At 40.3% G+C, this 20,984-nt stretch overlaps 1 protein-coding gene across 5 annotated transcripts in view; it reads right to left on the minus strand.

Annotated features, from left to right (window-relative positions):
- CLSTN2 (calsyntenin 2) overlaps positions 1 to 20,984 on the minus strand; it is a 385,524-nt gene that overhangs the window by 229,171 nt on the left and 135,369 nt on the right. Inside the window, exon 1 of one of the 5 annotated variants that reach the window (XM_065675431.1) lies at positions 20,195 to 20,299. The exons of 3 other annotated variants lie outside the window; for them this stretch is intronic. The gene's annotated coding sequence lies outside the window, so the exon portion shown is untranslated. Of the gene's footprint in view, positions 1 to 20,000; positions 20,069 to 20,194; positions 20,300 to 20,984 lie in introns of those variants that run through there. One more of the 5 variants, XM_065675434.1, reaches the window with a different exon arrangement.

Consider the following 20,984-nt stretch of genomic DNA (forward strand, 5'->3'; position numbering starts at 1 on the left):
CTGGGGGTTAGTTTAATACACTACAGTTTGAAATACCGGTCTTGGAAAACTGAAAAAAGGTCTCTCAAAAAAAGTGGTGGTTCTGGGTGGTTCAATTAATAAGACAGCAAGGAGTTGCAAGGGTTTCACCTGAGGGCATTTCTTTTCACAAGTTTTCTAAATCTTAAATGGATTAACAAGAAAATGGGGCAAACATTAACACACTGGAATTTTGCACTGCTTGGGTGCTTCCAGCACAGGCTGCACAGACTGCCCTTAGGAACCTTATCATAACAGACGAATTTCACTCAAATGGCCCCATCTGTCATATTTCGTTCATACGGCTGCAGCTTGAACTCAAAGAACACCCAGGGCACACTTTGATCAAAATGCTTTGCTAAGCAATTCAAGAGATGAGAGGTAAAGAAGATAATGCTCCAAATCTTACACCGGGCAGAGAACACATCCCAAACCGAACGAATCTGCCAGATTTTCATTTAAGTTAAGACATGCGAATAAAATATCCCCCCCATTCCCTTCACCCCATGAGCTGCAGAGGTATTTGGCAGAGACCATCTTTCCCTTCCTGTCATTTTTTATTTTCCAGAGTTTAGCCATCTGTCCATTACTAGGTCATTCCGAATGAGAAATCAGTTTAGAAGCATAGAGCCATTTTCACAACTGTTCTCTGGGAGGGCAGACGAGGATAGAGAGGGATGATCAAAGATTTTGTTGGTTAACAGTAAGATGGGGGGGGGGGGGCCGAAAATCTGATTTGTGTCTTGCAAGACAGAAGCTAGTTTCAATCTACTTCCATCTGTAATTAGTCTGAAGAAATGGAACTGGCAGCACAGCAGTTCCATTTATATATTTAAAGTACCTGAATCTAGTAAAAAACCTCTCATTTCAAGCACATCCGGTCAGCTACAGAACCTCAGTTTCCAGTGAGAGAAGGTGAATAATACAGATGGTATGCCCAGCTACAGAGGACAGACCTCCACCATTTCATAAAGGGGCATCCGGTGCTCACATCTCCTGCAGCGTTATCCTCTTTCAGATGCAATTCAATATGTTTCACACTAGTATTGACCTATTCTTTCTCTTTTAATTTATTTACTCTCCTGAAAGTTTCATCAATATCAGTTATCAGTGAACACTACCATCAACCCTCCAGTACCTAAAGAGAGCCCTGAAGAAAGCTGGTGAGGGAACTTTGACAAGGACATGTAGCGACAGGACAAGAGGGAATGGATTCAAACTGGTAGAGGGAATATTTAGATGACACATTCAAAAGAAGTTCTTCCCTGTGAGGGTGATGAAGCCCTGCCACAGGTTGCCCAGAGAAACTGTCTGTGGCTCCTCTTGTGGTTCTTAGAGCCATAAGAACCCTGGCAGTGTGCAAGAACAGGCTGGATGAGGCTGGGAGCAACCTCGTCTAGTGCAAGGTGTCCATGCCACAGGCAGGGGGTTGGAACCAGATGAGCTTTAACGTCCCTTCCATCCATATCAGTGGGATGATGCAAGTTCAAGTTCAGCATTTGTACCCTGCTGTAAATCCATGGCCGTAAGTAAATTCCACTCCAAAGAGTACACAATGAAATGTGCAAGAACTATCCCAGTGGAGTTATACACTCACAGAAGCCATTCCAAATGCTCTGTACTAATGCAGAGAATTGCTAACAATGACATTTCTGTTGGCATTTTAAAGCTACTTTAAGTGTAAACCATTTTATACGGATAGATATTAGACTATAATGAAGCCAACACCTGTAATATTCACATGTCATAAGATCAATCACAGCTCAAGTAGTTGTTCACTAACTCCAAAGAACTGGAAGAACTCGGTGACAGCACTTGTCTTCAACTTCGTATCACTAAGCCACAACAAGATGCAAAGCATCTTTTAATGCACAGTGAAAAATCACTTTTTTAAACATGAGAAACTAGATGAAAAAAAGCTAGAGCAATAAATTATGCAGGTGAGATCTTCAAGCACTGGTGGAACAGTGCAGAAGAGCTTGCACAGCATTCATCTGCATCTAAATCCCAGCTAGGAATATCTCAGGTTTATGGAAAGTAAATTCCCACATTCAAGAAAATAGCAGTCAATTAAAAAATAGTAACTCTATATCATGTCTCAGCAATACACATAAATTACATATGCATTATAAAAAGAGACTACTGATGGCAGAGAGAGACAGGAGACATTCGCAACAGAGTGAGGTGAATCACTTTGCAAAATATACTTACGAAAGCTCAAAAGGGAATATGCAGAGTGGTGGGTAATTGCTTGTTCCCTCAGTAGTGCTGGATTTAGAAAGGAACAGCAGTAATAACATTGATAATGAAAATCCCTTAACTGTTTAGAAACCACAAGTCTATGCAATGACTACTGTTATCAGGGATTTTTTATAAGACAGGGAATTCCACAAGCATAATTTTTGTTAGAAATGCCATAGTGTGTAACCATGTAATGGCTGTTTTCATGTCCTCTGAAGAGTCACATCAGTCTGGGGAGAAAAAAAAGCCAACAAACAACTAAAGATGATCATAAGGAAAAGTTACAGTAATCACACAAATTCATTCACCATCAAATTCTGTCAGCATACTTTCACACCTACAATAGCCCTCAAGACCTCAGCAAGAAAGGCGGAACTGAACACTTGAAAAATCCAGGCTACTACAAAAGTCACTGGGCAGATTTACGCTAACACTAACACTGAGACAAGGACAGACTGCAAGTGATTTGCAGACTTTTCTGTAAATTCTCATTTTTACTTTGGGAAAAAAAGCCTTACACAGATAACATGCGATTCTTTGAATTCAGCCTAGACCACCTGTTTCTTCCCATTCCACGTTCCTACAAAGGAATGCCAGCTTTGCTTACCTGCTGTAGAAAGTAGAGCTTGCTGTGGATCTTGCACTTTCTTCATGATTTTAAATTAATAAGCAAAACACTTTTTCCCCTCACTTCCAAAAAGGTAGCTGGGTAAGATTTTGAGATGTTTCCCTGGTTTTGGTCTGATTTAAAGCTCACTGCTGTCAAAATTAGCTTTTCTGTTGACTTCAATAGAGTCAGGCATCCTCGTTTGCTCCATTCTGGACGACATGAGGATTTTAACTGAGTCCTTTGAGGTATTTCCAAAATACCACAGCATAACACCTTGCACAGGAAGAAGGGAGGGGAAAAAGAAAGCAAAGCTATTTAGATCAACCAATCAGCTATACCTTGCCTCCTTGTATAGAGAGAACAGACATGGTATCAAGCAGTAATTTTGTAAGGCTAAGGAAAAACACAATCACATTCATGCACTGACTGTCACTCAGGCACCTCACCATCCAACTCCATTTCAAACATTGCTGCAGACTCATATACTCCTGCCCAAGAAAACATTCAGCAGCATTCTGTCCATACAGATCCTTCTCACCAACAATAGCACAGCTTTCTGCCATCATACAGTCATAGAACCAACTAGACTGGAAAACACCTACCTGAAAAAACCCTCTGCTCTAATCCAACGGTAAATTCTATGTTATTTCCTCACCAAAGCCATATAGTATGTTTTAGGATTCTGAAGCACAGCTTCCATTATGAGGATCACATAACCTAATACAAATATAATCTATTTGATACAGCAGGATACTGCCCCCCAGGCATGAGAAATACATACCATAGCTGGTTTCAAGATACTATGTGTCCCAACCCTGGCAATGTTCAAGACTAGCTTGGAAGAGGCTTGGAGCAACCTGCTCTAGTGGAAAGTGTCACTACCCATGGCAAGGGGGTTTGAACTAAATGATCTTTAAGGTCCCTTTGAACCTAACCCTTTCTGTGATTCTATGATCTGTTCCAGAAATGGCACAACTTTGTGATCCAGTGCTACTGTGAATTTTCTTTTCTTACACTGCATGTACTTTTAGGCCTACATGAAAGTTATAGATGAGCCAAGGATCCACAAAAGCACATTGAGAAGAATTCTTCAGCCTTACTCAACATGATACAAAATCTATCATTGAGGACTAGGTGCACACAGTGATATATTGCTATTTCCTTTATCATACTCTGAAAACCAGCATTTCAGTCCCTCATGTGAATGTATTTTGATTCTCATTTATCAAACAGCAGCAATGTCCTTTCCTGCTAAACTAAACTGCCTAATGTACAACAGGTATCAGCTTTCCCCACAGCATACTGAACAACTAAGTGAGCATACTTGAAAAGACTTGATCACAAAAAGGATAAAGTGTTCACTCACCTCTGATGTTATGAAGACTGGTTTTCATCACAGTACCATTATCACTCTGAACTATAGTAAATGGATAATTTTGCTTATAAACTTAGATTTCCCCTTAATCTTTTTATGTACAAGAACAAAAAAGATTAACTGGAGTAGAAATGATAGGAAGCTGAGTAACAAAAAAAATTATCTAATTTTAAAGCAGATGTTATTTCAAAGACTTCAGGATACAGGCCTTGGTCTTATGTCATTCTTTGTAAACAAAGGCAATACTGTCATTTTAGTGGTCAATATAAAGCAATTAGAAATAATTTTCAATGGCACAATACTAAGCTGCTATGAATACATTTTCTCAACTAACATCTCTTTCATGTTCAGTCCTTCTGTCTTAGAGGCATTTAGATTATTTCCTTTAGTAAAGCAATTTCATTTAAAGGATTTTATCTACATTTCACAGTCTGCTCATGACCTATTTCTTTGTATTTGAACTAAAACTAATCATATTTCCCACACACTTATCAGAATAATAAGATCGGGCACAGCATATTGGAGAGAATGGAAAAATACCACAGAAGATGCTTCAACCAACCATGAAACAACTACATCCACAAGTCTGAAACACTAAATTTCTACATTGGTGGCATTTATAGCTACCTTGCGCACCTGCCCAAGGGGCATCTACCCCAAACATTAGCAGTGATGACACAGTTAATATACCAACATAATGCAGCTGGCTGCACTACAAAGAAACCAGACTGACTTTTCAAAAACTGCATACCTTAATACAGAACTATGCCTAAATAAATGAGCCCAGCAGCCATAGGAGAGTGAAAAACACTTTGTAAATACCATTACTTGCAAGCAAAAGGAAGAAGGCATAGCTTTGCTGGCCCTGTGCAATCCTGCACTGTATTACTGGCTCTCTTGCCAAGCCTGGCTTTTTATTCCTGGCTGCGTCAGTCCTCAGCAGCGCCAGCTCCAACCCTCTGCCCCAGCTTCTAGTGGCCAGCCCAAAGAGATTTATCATGACTTGATAATTTGACATCATCTCAGTAACCTTCTGTGAGATCTAGGCCAGATTTTTAATGGTACATAAAATCAATGAGATTGATGCATTTTGGAAAGTGTCAGGAGACAATTAGCAGCATTCTTAAGCAAGTCAGAAGGTCTAAACTAAAAAATCTGCAGATTCTGACGTTCTTCCATTTTTCAAAGGGCTCAGTAGTTAGAAAAATGAATCCTGAGTTACAGTCTATTAAAGAAAAAGACAACTTGAGACTAAAATCTTGCAAGATATAAAGCAGCATTTCCCAGTAGGGTATACTGTAACAGCAGTTTCACTGTTAAATATTTAAGTGAATTAAATTATGCAAATTTCCTACGAAAAGTAGGAAAGATGCGAGATGTAGTTTACAGCACAGGGTATTTTTCAAAAGGAATGTGAGTAGGCAAGTCCAACTGGGCACCTTAATTTCAGCAGTATCAACATACAGCACACAGTCATAAATGCCACTAAGGATCTGTCACTTTCAAAATTTTCTGTAATCTCTTTATTGGTTGATATACTAAATAATGGGGTTTTTTTAAGCATGTCTTTCTTTCTTTGAAGTACACAAAGCAGCAAGCATGAAATTTAGGTATAGCCTTCATCTAGATGATCAGGAAAGATGTGCAGTTTTTTTAGGGTGATCAGCATCTTACCAGGTTTTCACTGTCATTTTGAAAGGCTATTGTATTTACTGAACCCCTATTGAAAAGCTTTCCAAACTTAAGACCTTTCATTATCTTTAAAAAGAACTATCAGACATTAAATCATCAGCCTGGAGGAAGGAAGGCTACGTGAAGACCTCATAGCAGCCTTCCAGTATCTGAAAGGGGCCTACAAGGACGATGGGGAGAGACACTTCACCAGGGACTGTTATGACAGGACAAGGGGTAATGGGTTCAAATTTAAACAGCGAAGATTTAGGTTAGATATAAGGGAGAAATTGCTTAATGTGAAAGTGGTGAGGCATTGGAATAGCTAGGAAGCTGTGAATGCCCCATCCCTGGCAGTGCTCAAGGCCAGGTTGGACAGGCTTGGAGTAACCTGGTCTAGCGGAAGGTGTCCTGGACCATGGCGGGGGTTGGAAGTAGATGAGCTTTAAGGTCCCTTCCAACCCAAACCAGTCTGTGATGCTATAATTGCTTAGATTTTCAAGGCCAGCACAGACTGACTCTAAGTGTTTTCAAACCTTTTGCTCATGGTAAGTCAGAATACTAGCCTTTCAGCACTATGGTGATACCAATTACTGTGCATTACCACAGTGAACTGAATGATTTATTAATACCCCAGGCTCTCTTTTCCTGTCCTGTATCTAGCCACAACAGAACCTACAGTGGATCACAAATCATAATGACCTATGACCAAAACCTAAGAGCAAACCTGCCATTTTAAAGATGCATAAATGATTAATAACTGAAAATGAAAGAAATGCACGGATTATTTGCTATATTAAATCATCTGTCTAAAAAGTGTACTATTTCCGGTTTTGACAAGTAAAACCACAGAGGAACGACAAAGTCTTAGTCTGGTATTTCTGCAAATGCAACACACAATGACAGCTATGGATGAGCACTCAAGTTCCCGTTTTCATTATGACAAATGAACAAATCCCTCACTTCCCTTCATAAATGCTTGCTCCTGCTAAGCAAAACAAACATAAATAAAAATAACAACTGGTTTAACAAGAAATTAAGTATTTAATTATCTCAAATGGCTAAGTCACCTCTGGCAACGCAAAAAATACAACACCTTTCAGCTCTGTACCATTTTTTGCAGTATATAAGCCTGATTTTGTTGGGAAAATTAAATTAAAGTGCTGTATTTAAGATGCAAGGAACACTTCTTGTCCTTTCAGAACTGTGCAAATGAAGTTATATACCGCTAAAAGAAGTTACACCAAGACAAAGTGTTCTTTATCTCACTGCATGTCACTTCTTAACAGGCTGTAGAGTACTACTATAAAAAAGTATATTCAAACAATTTTTAAAATTTCATAATGCTCACTATTATTTGTAAATGATTTCTTTCGTTGCTACAGTTAGTACATGCAAGAAGTTCAAACAGAACAATACAGAGCTACATTATTAGCTTTTTATACTGTGATACACTCCTCCAAAGCCATACTATTTTTATACTAAAAGCTTGAGCTTTCGATTCAAATGGGCAAGTTTAAACTTTTCAAAACCACATGGTTTCCATGAAAACATGATAGGTACAAAAACAGGAGCAGCGTGTCTTCAGTTAGTTCCCAGCATAAGGAGGACATGGAGCTGTTAGAGCAAATCCAGAGGAAGCCACAAGGATCTTAACGGGGCTGGAGCACCTCCCATAAAGACAGGTTGAGAAAATTTGGGCTGTTCAGCCTGGAGAAGGGAAGCCGCATCAAGAAATCATAGCAGTCTTCCAGTATCTGAAGGGGGCCTGCAAGTATGCTTGGGAAAGACTCTTCATCAGGGACTGCAATGACAGGACAAGGAATAATGGGTTCAAACTTAAACAGGGGAGATTCAGGTTGGATATAAGGAAGAAATTCTTCCCTGTGTGGGTGCTGAGGTGCTGGCACAAAGTGTCTAGAGAAGCTGTGGCTGCCCTACCCCTAGCAGTGTTCAAGGCCAGACTAGATGGGGCTTGGAGCTACCTGGTCTAGTGGAAGGTGTCTCTGCTCATGGCAAGGTGTTGGAACCTGATGAGCTCTAAGGTCCCTTCCAACCCAAACCGGTCTGGGATTCTGTAACCGGCAACTGTCTTTACCACCACTGCAACTGATTTTCTCCAGTGAGCACAGGCTACCTTCGTTGATAAATCGTACAGCTCACATCCTACTGTTCCCAGGCAGGGGGCTGGGGGGAGCAGCACTTAGAACAGAAGACGTATGAGCTGTTGCTCCAGTAATCAGTGCAGGAACATCATATTAATCAAAAGATCAGTAACAAGGCAAAAATTCAGACAAGGATCCAGACACAAAATTTCGAAAATGCACTACCAAAATGTTTACGAGGTGATACTGCAGTATTGTACTCGCATACACAATATAGGTAAAATACTTTTTTCCCAGCAAGTGGAAAGATACGCATGCAGAAAAGTGGATTTGTACTCGCCAGTCCTTTCTTCTGCACTACCCCAGTCCATCTACTCTGATCAATGTGATCACACTGTGTTCCCTCACCAAATACTAGGAGATTAAGGCTGTCAAATACCTTTGTTTTCTGAAAAAGCATTACCACCTCTCTGTATTAATTAATCTCGTCCCCAACTGTAATCCTCAAATAGAAAATGTAAGCAAGAAAAGCAGAAGAAAATTAAGCAATGTGGCACAGGAGGAAATAGGTAGAACAAATGCAAATATAAAGCACAACAACTTAGTCTTAATGCCCTCTAACTTCCTAGAGGATTACTGAAGGGCAGCTGACAAAATAGTAAGAAAAAAAAAGGGGGGGGGGGGGTGCGGCACAGGGGGATACCTCTACCTAGCCTTTGACTTCGGGATCCTCTTTCCCTGACAACCAACCAGGTGGGATGAATACTCCTCCTCATCACATGAAAGATGTTAGCCTTCGCAGAACCCTGCAACTACCCAAGAAAAATGAGTCACTGTAAGAGTCTGCCTCCTCTAAAATCCTGCCTGATGCCAGTCAGCTCAAAACCACTCTGCAAAGCTGTTATGACTTATTCAGCAATTGGCATGAGTTTCCTCTTGAGCATCTAACATCATCTCATCAGCTTCCCCTGAAACTGCCCCTCTTTGAGTACAGTCCTCATTTAGAAGCACCTTCCTGTCCTTAAAGGTGCTTTTTCAGTTAATCCAACCTACTTCAGAGAAACAAGGTCACACCTTTTGCAGCAAGGTAGGGGTAATCCAACGAAAAGAAATGGCTCTGATTTCAACGGACTGAAGTTTCAAAGTGCTAGCTTCAGTCTGAAAAGCTCAGTCCCAGACAGGATACAACCAAACTGAGCCAAACAAGGACAATAAGCTGGAAATTGACCCACTCACTCCCAAATGAAGAGGAGAAAAGAAGATTGTACAGGAAAGCAAACAAAAATGAAGAGCCTCTCAACTGAGATCTGTTTCCTGAAGTTTTCTACAGTTGTCTCTGCAAAACCATGCAAGAGAATCATTCTTCTTTGCATTTGTGACTGATAATTTAAAGATCATAAGGATGATCACAAGAGGTCCCACTGGAGACCTCAGGGTCATCTAGCAATTTCTGGGCTTTTACTGTAGCTGTTAAGAAAGTCATCTACTAACATTACCATCCTTTGCACTGCTTTAACACAGCACAGAAACATAATGGCACTCCTTCCAAAAGGTAGATAAAAGGCAAAAAGGCTTTCAAATAACCACAGTCAGATGTTGTGAGAGTGGTAATGACTTCATCAGTGTTATCTTGAATGGGATGTTTGGAAAAAGAACTTTCAAAAGAACAAAAGTCTGTGTTTCTATTTGCTCAGTGGAAATGGATGAAGTTTCAAACTGCTGAGAAACAATGCCCTTACAAACACTTGTAAAAGATTTCTTTTTGAATAAGAACGCTGAAATTTCATTCATCCCTCTAAAAATGTGGTCTCTTGTGTGGAAGCCTGTATCTTTCAATTTGTTCTAGCTCTCCTAAGGCTAGTACAAACTTATGTGTTGCAGCTAAATAAATTGCTTAAAATATACTATGATAACACTACTTTCTCTTAGATCTATATAAAAATAAATGCCTCCAAGCTAAACAGTTGATACTAATAAATAGTATCTGTTACAAAGAAACAGATTTCTTCTCCAGAACAGCTATCACAATTTATGTATGTATAAAGATATCATTCTGATGAAAATCAGAATGTGTATAAAATGTGTATAAAAGGCCCATCTTCCTCTGCACTAAAGCGGATGAAAACCAAAATGAACCTTTACATGGAACAATTTACTCACATACTGAATTGAAGTATCTCTTTTGTACTCTCCTCATTTTCTTACTTTATGCAAATGCACAATATATGGCCACACTGTAGCAACACGCACAATTCAAGACAAGACAGAACACCAATAGCTGGTGTCCCTACAACAAAAATGCAAACATCAGCACAAAGAGTGGTTTTAGCAATGTCTTGTCTACTATCTCCCAGAGAACATCATGTTGCTGAAAAGAGAGTTTCAGTCCCTCATCGTGCTGGGGAAAGGGGCACAGTTAGGACCTATTAACTTAAAATTGCATGCTTTCTATTTTAGAAACTAACATACAGGACTTCATTCAATGTCATCCTGCCAAAGAGTTCAAGGAGGTGAAGAAGATGACATAAGAGAGGAAGCTGAGAGAGCTGGGTTTGGTAAGGTTGCAAAGATGAAGGATGAGGGGGAAAAAAAACACGCAGAAAATACATATAAGTGCTGTAATCAACAGTCCTTATCCTGACTAGAAATACCAACTTAATATGACTTCTATATAAACTCTATCGATGACTTGAAATCTCAAACCTGCAATGACTAGTTTATTTATCATTTTTGCAAGACTTCAGATTTGCATAAGACTTACAAAATTGCTGACCTAAAAGTTTAAAAGTCATCATCAGGACTGTGAGACTTGCAAATCCATTAGAAGATTTTGCAGCTCTTCATAGGTTATCGACATATGTTTTGAGTTAAGTGTTTTCTTAAAACACACAGATCTTAGTTTTTCAAAGTCTTGATTATTTGGGGTTTTTCTCCTGTTCTTTTTTTTGTTTTGAACTCCTGAAGAGTCCGCATACAAAGAATCACAGAATCATAGGATACTTAGGGTTGGAAAGGACCTTAAGATCATCTAGTTCCAAATCCGCTGCCATGGGCAGGGACACCTCACACTAAACCATGTCACCCAAGGGTACGTCCAACCTGGCCTTGAACACTACCAGGGATGGAGCATTCACAACCTCCCTGGGCAACCCATTCCACTGCCTCACCACCCTAACAGGAAAGAATTTCCTCCTTATATCCAATCTAAACTTCCCCTGTTTAAGTTTGAACCCATTACCCCTTGTCCTGTCACTGCAGTCCCTGAGGAAGAGTCCCTCCCCAGCATCCCTATAGGCCCCCTTCAGGTACTGGAAGGCTGCTATGAGGTCTCCACGCAGCCTTCTCTTCTCCAGGCTGAACAGCCCCAACTTTCTCAGCCTGTCTTCATACAAGAGGTGCTCCAGTCCCCTGATCATCCTCGTGGCCCTCCTCTGGACTTGTTCCAACAGTTCCATGTCCTTTTTATGCTGAAGTCACCAGAACTGCACACAATAGTCCAGGTGAGGTCTCACAAGAGCAGAGTAGAGGGGCAGGATCACCTCCTTCGACCTGCTGGTAACGCTCCTTTTGATGCAGCCCAGGATATGGTTGGCTTTCTGGGCTGCAAGCGCACACTGCTGGCTCACGTACATTTTCTCATCAACCAGCACCCACAGGCCCTTCTCCACAGGGCCGCTCTGAATCCCTTCTCTGCCCACCCTGTAGCTGTGCCTGGGATTGCTCCGACCCAGGTGCAGGACCTTGCACTTGGCATGTCTGAACTTCGTAAGGCTGGCATCAGCCCACCTCACAAGCATGTCAAGATCCCTCTGGATGGCATCCCTTCCCTCCAGTGTATCAACCGGACCACACAGCTTGGTGTCATCGGCAAACCTGCTGAGGGCGCACTCAATGCCGCTGTCCATGTCAGCGATGAAGATGTTAAACAAGACCAGTCCCAACACCGATCCCTGAGGGACACCACTCATTACTGGTCTCCAGCCGGACACTGGGCCATTGACCACAACTCTTTGTGTGCGGCCATCCACCCAGTTCTTCTTCCACCGAGTGGTCCATCTATCAAATTGTTGTCTCCAATTTAGAGACAAGGATGTTGTTTGGGACACAGTCAAATGCTTTGCACAAATTTAGGTAGATGACATCAGCTGCTCTATCCCTGTCCATCAGTTCCACAGCCCCCTCACAGAAGGCCACCAAAGTAGCCACCAAATTGGCCACCAAATACATGCTTCCAAATCTCTAATCCTTTGTAATTCAAATGATGTAGAGTGTGCCAGTCACAAAATCAATCTATGATTTTCAAAGGCCTAGCTTGAAAACAGAAAGATGCAGCATGTGCAATGATTACTTCACTTAAAGAGATGTGCTGAAATGAAAGAATCTTTTATATTGATTGGAGTTTAAAAGGATAATAAGAATAAAGAATCCTGTTAAGAGTTATTAGTACAGGGTAATCACCACTAATAAGTACTGTTAGAAAACACATTCTAACATCTTGAGGGATCTAAAGCACGTAACTCTGTGAACAGAAGGAAGGAGGAAGGATTTTATGGAATATGGATGTTTACAGGAACGGGACAGTTTACACATCACAATACCAGATTCCTTTTTATACAATAATTAAACCATTTCCATTTCTTTATCTTCAATTTTACATTTTTGAAATTATTTTAGTCTAATGAAATCCAGTAAACTGAAGCACACAGAATCATATAACAGTTACGGTTGGAAAAGATCTCAAGATCACTTAGTTCCAAACCCCCTGCCATGGGCAGGGATGCCTCACACTACACCATGTTGCCAAAGACTCTCCATTGCAACATGCCTTTGCAAGTTCTATCACTAATTAGCTGGTATGCATGTACTACAATTTCAGCATACTAAGCAATTGCAACTATTGTTTGAATGAATCAGATTAATGTTGCCTTAAGGTAAAAATAATTTATCAGCTCAAAAATCTGCATTTAGTTTCAATGCAATGCAAGCAGGTTTTTTGCAGTGCCCTCTACATCATGTGATGCCCTGGAGGTCTTGTATGTCAAAACACACTTGGGTTAATTAAAACTAAAGTCACACAAACAGGGTTTCTAATGTATAAGTAGGTATTACATCAAATTTCCTAGTATCAGCAACTTGGGTACCTGAATTTGCGCTGCAAAATTAGTTTTAAACTTCAATTAATTTAGTAAGGGTCATGGAGAGGTTAATATCTATTTAAAGGAATAAGAAAGAAATAATTGGTGCTATACTTCCTCCTGAACCTCTTACACTACTCTGAGGTTTCACAGCTTCCTTAGCACATTGTTTTTTCTTATTTTGATTTGTAGCAAAAACTGTAGATAGTTTACTAGAAATAATTCAGTTATAGAAAACAGTGCCATGTACACAGACCAAAAAGTAAAATATTTACAGGTTTTCTTATCTTGCCAGTACTTTCGCAATAATCAGGAAGCAGGAGGAAAGGAGTCAGTGCTCCAACAAAAGCATCATGTAAGCTGAATGGCTTATTATTCTGATCAGCTATGCTTCAAAGCCTGGTTTAAGGCTGGCTTTATTTCTTATTGTGGGAGTAAGAACCCACAATTCAGCTGACAGTATGCAAAGCTCTTATGTGGCCTGACTGCTATGGGCATCATGCCAGCTTTGTTGTGTAGGACACAGTCACACTCCTACAAAAACAGTGTTGAATATACCAGAGAACTAATCACCTTCAGAATTTGCAGAGAACCTCTCTCCTTGAACACATTTTACTTAATCTGTGGTACCTACATTCTACAGACACGTCCATTTAAATCCCACGTTTGCTATGGATCTGCCCCCAATTACCTCAGTTTCATAGACTTGTACTCCAACTCCACCAACTAGCTTCACAGGTACAATTTTGAAAGCCTGATCCAGGCAGCAGCTGCATAGTACTTTCTATTACTTACATTAGTAATCTCCATCAAAATCTCAGGAGTGGCTGCAATTACATAGATTTGAGTTAAACAAGCTTGAAGTTTTTCTGAGATGTCTGAATGTAAGACAGGCCTTAAAAGTGACTTGCTTTCAAATTACAGCCTCAATTAGGAAAAGGATGATGGCCTCTGCTGCTTTTCTGAGACTTGGCTTAGTAGCAATAATGAATGATATTTAACACAGACATCCACAGAAAAGTAAAACTAGTACGTTCTTCTCAGACAAAATACCTTTCAGTGAACTGCACTGGAAAGGTCTGCACACCTTTAACTAAAAATCTGTTATTAAGCAAATAATGATCCTTCAAGGTCTAAAAACCTAACCAATTATTTATTTGTCTTAAGGAAACACTCATGATACACTGAAGACTCACAGTACAAAACCCTCCACCTGCATCCACACAATTCATGGGAGGCCACAAGGCTCATGATTTCAGGGAAGCCTGTAAACACTTTTGCTTTCTTCATCACTTAGCCACCACCAAGGGCTGCTCTGGAAAAAAGGTCAGATTCTGCTGCATCCCCTTTTAGAGGTGATGGTTGCCCTGTGCTCCCACAAAGATCAATCTTCCTATCGAGGATGCTTTTAACTGATAATTTCCTACCCTTGAATCCTTCTCACCCACCTCAGTATCACAGACTGATATGGGTTGGAAAGCACCTTAAAGATCACCTAGTTCCAGCCCCCCCCCCCCTTCTTCCTTCTTCAAAGGCTAGTTTATAGCTTAATGTCCTCCCTCCCCTCCCTTCGCCCAAAACCAAAAAAAGCTACCATTTATTCTCCATCCATCAACTCTTCTGGGACTAAGTTCTCCCTCCCACCCCAAAGGTGATGTCTTGGGTTTGAGATGCTATTTTTGTTTACATGTTCTTCGCAGAAGCAGGTATTTCTGCTGTCATTCAGCACTATTTAACTTCCCTAAATTCACAGTGCAAGGCAGACCTGGCATATGAATGTTCTGCCAATTTGTTTTTCTATTTGAAATTCAGCATTTCCAAAATCATACCAAAGCCCTCATTCAATTAAAACCTCTTCACTGACTTCAATTAGACCAGTGCTAATCCTGTTTTTCTTCCCACGCAGTTCCACCATAATCTGGTTACTTTCCACTGTAGCCATGGTATTTCTCTTTTAAATACATAATCCCACAGAAAATGTTAAATATTTATAAAATACAGACTGAGCAATGTAATCGAAATGTTGAAAAAGGAACTGAGAGAGAAGTGTAGCACACTGGCTCTTTTGAACAGATGCAGAAAAGTTCAGTGCCTCACTGGCACATAGAAGAGTGACTTTCCATAGATACCGGACATCTACATCTATTACACTTAGATACAGCTTCTGCTTTGCACACACATTACCTCTTCCAGATGCTTAATAAAATTGAGAAATTATCTCACTTAGTACCTCATTAGACATTTCATAAAACCAAACCACCTCAATCTGTGTGGGCTTGTGATATTTATTTTGTTTTCTAGAACTGAAGTTGTGAAGTATTAAATCAGCATAGGGTGAGATTATGTCTGTAGCCTCACAAGACTCAGAGACCAAAGGCAGAAAAACAGATACCTTCTGAGGCTAGGAGTAGAGAACCAAGCATAGAAATTAATACCAGCAAATTCATCAATATGAACTTCCATCAAAAAAGTATACAGACTGGTAATATGTTTCCAAATGCAGAAAAGAATAACACAAAAGAGAGAAGAGAAAAAAACAAACAAAACCAAACAAAAAAAAAAAAAAAACCAAAACAAACACCTCCCATTATCTTTACTCTTCCTTTTTGTTTGTTTGTTTGTTTGTTTTATAGCAACAATTAGGTTTTCCTGCTCTTTAATCTTGAAAATGCAGTAAGTTTTAAGTGGAATTGACAGCTTTAAATTGCTATTCTTTCTTCCATGCATTAACTTTACATATTTACAAGCTGCTGGAAGACAAGGCTTTTCTCCAGTAGAAGTAGAGAAATATCTACCAACCTATACTAACCTTTTCACCCTGAAAACTTTTTCTTTAGCCTAACGTATCACTGCTTAATTATTTACTATACAAGCTGATAAGCCTCCACACTCAGAGTTGACCCTTTTAATAAAACAGAAGCCTCATTCTCAATTAGCACAATAATTAGAGTAATTATAAACAACCATCAGCCTCTAAAGACTAAGTGATGATACAGTAAAAGCTGTCAAAGTACACTGTGACCTATTACATTCCCCCTCTGACTGGGGACAAACTGTGGATGTGACCTTCTCAGATGGGCATAGCTCTCTGATGGATTAAGTTTACCTTTGCTTTTGTTAGAAAAATTAAAGAACTAGCATAACCATTGATGTGTGCCTGCATCTTAACAACTACTTAAGGCAAAACAAGAGCAGCTGACAGCAAGTGTGAAAGGCAGATGTCACATCTAGGAGACTGCTTTGTATTTCCTATCCTCAATCCTTTGGTTGGAACTCGCTCCTGTGTTCAGCAACAGAGTGTTCATACTCATTAAGCCAGGAAACAGATATAAATTAAAACTGATTTATAATTAATAAAAATGTGTCATAACGCAGCCCTCAGAAGTCCTGCAAAACCATTTCCTTGTAAATTAAACTGACTGAAGTCTCTGGGCAAATTAAACCTATAAACACCGAGTGCTCCAGTAAGCAATCATTTAGGCAAACTACACATCCTGTGAGCATCAAGTTATCAGGTATAAACTCCTCTGTGGCAGTCAACAGTGTCATAGCACATTAATGCTCTTAACCCAAAGCAATCTTAAGAAAACCTGTATGAAAGAACCTCAGCTTACCCCATACTTATTACTGACATAAGCAGTCACTAGTTACTAAGGAAGGTATTTGCATATTTACATCCACTACCCTTGAAGATGCAACAAAGAGGAATCCCACAGTGGGCTATTCTGAGCTGGGCAGGGTCTGAAAACTGCTCTTGTAGGTTGTCCTTGAAGGACAAGGACCTGTAGAATCAGCTGATCAATAAAAGGGATATTGCTCCCAGTAATTTCTTCAACTGAAGTCACGTTTGCTATATTTTTTAACAGCTGTTCAAGCAACAACATGAAGGTCTTGTTATTCAGTTCATCAGAATCTACCTTCGAAACTATATAACACAGTAACCAAACTGCGCTTCAAAACAATAAAAGTAGATTTCTTGACCAATGTGACATACTCCTACTCTTAAAGCTTCCAATCAGAGTCTGTAAGAATGTACACCTTTTCAGTGGGTTAAGTGTACAGTCTCAGTGATCTTATGTATAAAGCTAATAATGCTATCAAACATTTACAGAATCAAAAAGCCAATTCCAAATTTACCTTTTCAATTTAAACACTTAAGTACTGTCCCAAACAACTCAGATGTAGGACTTATAACCAGATTCAGGTTTTACATTTATGTCAAACTATAGAATGCATCTTCAAATCTCTGGTTTTGGTTTCTCTGCTATGATCTTGTATTTTTACAGTTATATTGACCTGAATTACTACAGAGTGAAATACTAAGTTGTCTATGATTGCAACACTCTTAAAAAAACAAACACTAAAACCAAGTGTTATAAATCAGCGGGTAATAAAATATTCAGTGTATTTGCAGTGCAAGTGTTTTAATAAAAAAATATTCCAAAACAATAGACATCTATTTCCTCCTCAGACAAGAGCCACCAAAAGTGACAAGGTATGATCTAGAAGATTAACGAATAATGGTAGTATTTTATGGAGAGAAAACACAAGTTTGGATAAAAGAAGTATTACTTAAACAAAACCTATTTTTCTTCCATACACCTCCCTCCCTTAAAAGCAATGCTTTATCAGTTATTTACATAGAATCTGAAATATCACATATTAGAAACACGCCTCTCATAGTCCTTTGTCCAGCAGCATCTTTGGTTCTACCTGCACAGGGGGACAAAGTTGACAAGTTGGAAATAATTTTATATTCTTCTCTGTGAGGATGGTGAGGCACTGGCACAGGGTGCCCAGAGAAGCTGTGGCTGCCCCAGCCCTGGCAGTGTTCAAGGACAAGTTGGATTGGGCTTGGAGCAGCCTGCTCTAGTGGAAGGTGTGCCTGCCCATGGCAGGGGGTTGGAACTGGATGAGCTTTAAGTTTAAGGTCCCTTCCAATCCAAACCATTCTGTAATTTTGTGATATGCACTTATTGTTTCAGCATCCCACTGGTACACTTTCTGAAAAGTTCACTGGATTCTCAAACAAGAGAAGGGTCTTCAGGCCTCACCAGCTGCCTCAAGCTATTTTCTTATGGAAAATACAGTATGCAACCTAATATGGTTTTGGTTTTGAACACTGTATTTTGAAATGATCAGTCTTCAGGGTTTGTAGGTCAACAACGTACATTTTGCAGGCACTCATCCCTTTGTTGCTGTTGGCAGTCTGAAACAACCTAAGAGGCAAAGGCATAGAGCTAGGAATGATTCCCCTTTACAAGGGCATCCTAGGTTACAGCAGCAAAGAATATACACACGAAAACTTGAACTCCTTCAAGGGGTAACATAAAACGTACCTCCAGGATACTAAGATGAAAGCAATGTTGCTGACAGACTGGTTTTACTGTAGTTCTCTCAGAATCTCAGGGAAATTAAAAGGTTGTCAGAAAGATGTCATAGAGTTGTTTTCTTTGAAAATACTTGATATTTAAGATCAGTTGAAACAAGTATCAACCACAAAAGAAGTCATTTTTGTTCAACACCAATTTAGACTGACAGTCTATAGTCTCTAAACACCAAAGTAAGCTGCTTAGTTCATCTTTGCAAGAAGTCAAAAAAGTATTCCTTAATAATATACTAATCAGAAAGTTTTTAGTGTGATAAAGAATTTGTAATGACTCAGAGTCCTGCAAAGCTACTTTTCTCACAGTAAGTAGATAATAATTACATTTATGCTGAGTTCAACAAAAAACCAACCCCAAGAATTAGAAACAATGTAAATTGTTTTCATTTCTGCTGAATGATCAGTGCCTATAAAAATATTCAACATTTATCATCACTTCTCAGTGTACAGTCAGATGATGAGTAACAAAGGAATTGTGTTAAAAAAGGAAAGTTGTTACAAACCACCTGTGACCCTAGATTTAGACATGAACAGAAACACTTGTGCAGTAAACATATTCATAAGCAAAATATGATGGTTTTACTACAAGATTTTTTCTATCCAAACCAACACTTACTATAAGTATTTGAGTAAAAATGACTATGTACTTTCAGTAATTATATCTTTCTTAATATTTGGAGGGAGTTTTCTCTTGTCTATTGGGTTGTATTCACTTTTTAACGACTTGTCATAAAACCACACAATTTCCAGGACAGTGGAAACTGGAAGGATATAGCAGAAGAAGTGATCAGTTGATTTTTCTTCCTCAAAGCATATCCCACCTCAACATCATAAGAGACACAACAGGCCTCTAGACTGACATGGAATATTTCAGAATAGAGCAAGCAATTTCCTCTAAGGAACAAGGTGAAGCTTCAGTATTTTGTGAATACAGAAGCACAGGCTGTCGTCTTTCATAGAGGAATCCTGAAATACATGCTTGAGGTGCTAGCAGACGTCAAGAGAGAAAAACAATTCAGCCTAAAGCTATGATAGTGATTGTCAGCTCTAGCAACTGCACAGGAGACTCCAACTGTCTTCTTCTACGATTAACTGTTTGAGAACACAGCTGTGCATAGTAAGGAGCCTTTACAAGCATACTCACTGCACTAAAACTACTATAAAACACTTTAGGAAGAGGGGTGCCACATTTGTCAAAGGCACACACTGTATGAGCCAGTTTTTACTTTTTTTGAATGCACACTATTATCCGTAAGAATCTACATCACTTTCTTACACCCCCTTCAATCAGAAATACAGGCGGAAACAGGAGCCAAATTAAGCAAGGCTATGCCAGGACCTGATCACCCTCTCAGCACAGAAATTTCTCCTACTATCCTGTCTAAACACACACACGCCACCACCTCCTCACCCGCCGGCAAAGCTTTAGTCCATTACCTCTTACCCTACCGTTTGTTACCTGAGAGACCAGCCACCTCCTTACAGGCAGCGGTACAGAACAGTAAGGCCGCCCCTGAGCCTTCTCTTCTCCGCACTCTTCCCCATCACACTTGTGCCCCAGGCTCTCCACCAGCTCCGTTGCCCTTCTCTGGCCCCATGCAGAGCATATTTCACCGCTCGAAAGCTCCCAACGCCACGCCGTTCCCTGCTCACCTCAGAGCCCCGGCGCCACCGCACACACACGCACGCGCTTCCCTCAGGGGAGCGCGAGGAACGCGCGCAGAGCGCGAAGCCCCCGAACGGCGACCACGAGGCGCGAGAGAGGCGTCCGGCACGCGGCGGAGCTCGCGAGAGCTGTGCAGCGCGAGCAGGGCTGGGAAGGCGGGAGGCGGCGGAGCGAGAGGCTCGCGGGGCAGCTGCCGCGCGCGGTCCTGGTCCCTGCCTCCGTCCAGCGCCTCCCTCTGGCCGCAGGGAGCCGCAAGAGCCAGGTTCGTTCTTTGCCCTTCGTACGTGGTGCCGCTGCCTGTCAGTCACCCCTCTCAAACGGCGTTCATACGCAGGAAACGTTAAACTACCCAGATGTCCACCTGCTCGCCCACTGCCGAATCCTCTCCAGTTTGGTGATGTCCCCTTGACACTGGACATAACTCATCCATGTCGCTTTGGGATCATCTAAATTATGTCGTTAAGGAGTACGAGATTCCTAATTTCCTAACTCTTAAAATAGGAAAATAAAAGTAGTCTTTTTGGCATACATTTGTCTTGCTAAATGTATTTTCAGTTATGGAATACAGCAACCTGTTCAACAGCTTTCATCTTGCATGAAACAAGGCATCGATTAAAACCTGTTCAGCCATTTTGAAAGCAGGGCACGCAGAAAGCTGCTCTGACGCACAAGAAATGGGCAGACCTTTTAGTTCGGACAGAAAGATTCTACTTACAAAATCATTAATGGGTTCATTAACTCATCCAGAAATGAGACATTAACAGTATATATTGCTTG

Source organism: Lathamus discolor, chromosome 3 (genome assembly GCF_037157495.1).
Source record: "Lathamus discolor isolate bLatDis1 chromosome 3, bLatDis1.hap1, whole genome shotgun sequence".
NCBI lineage: Eukaryota > Metazoa > Chordata > Aves > Psittaciformes > Psittacidae > Lathamus > Lathamus discolor.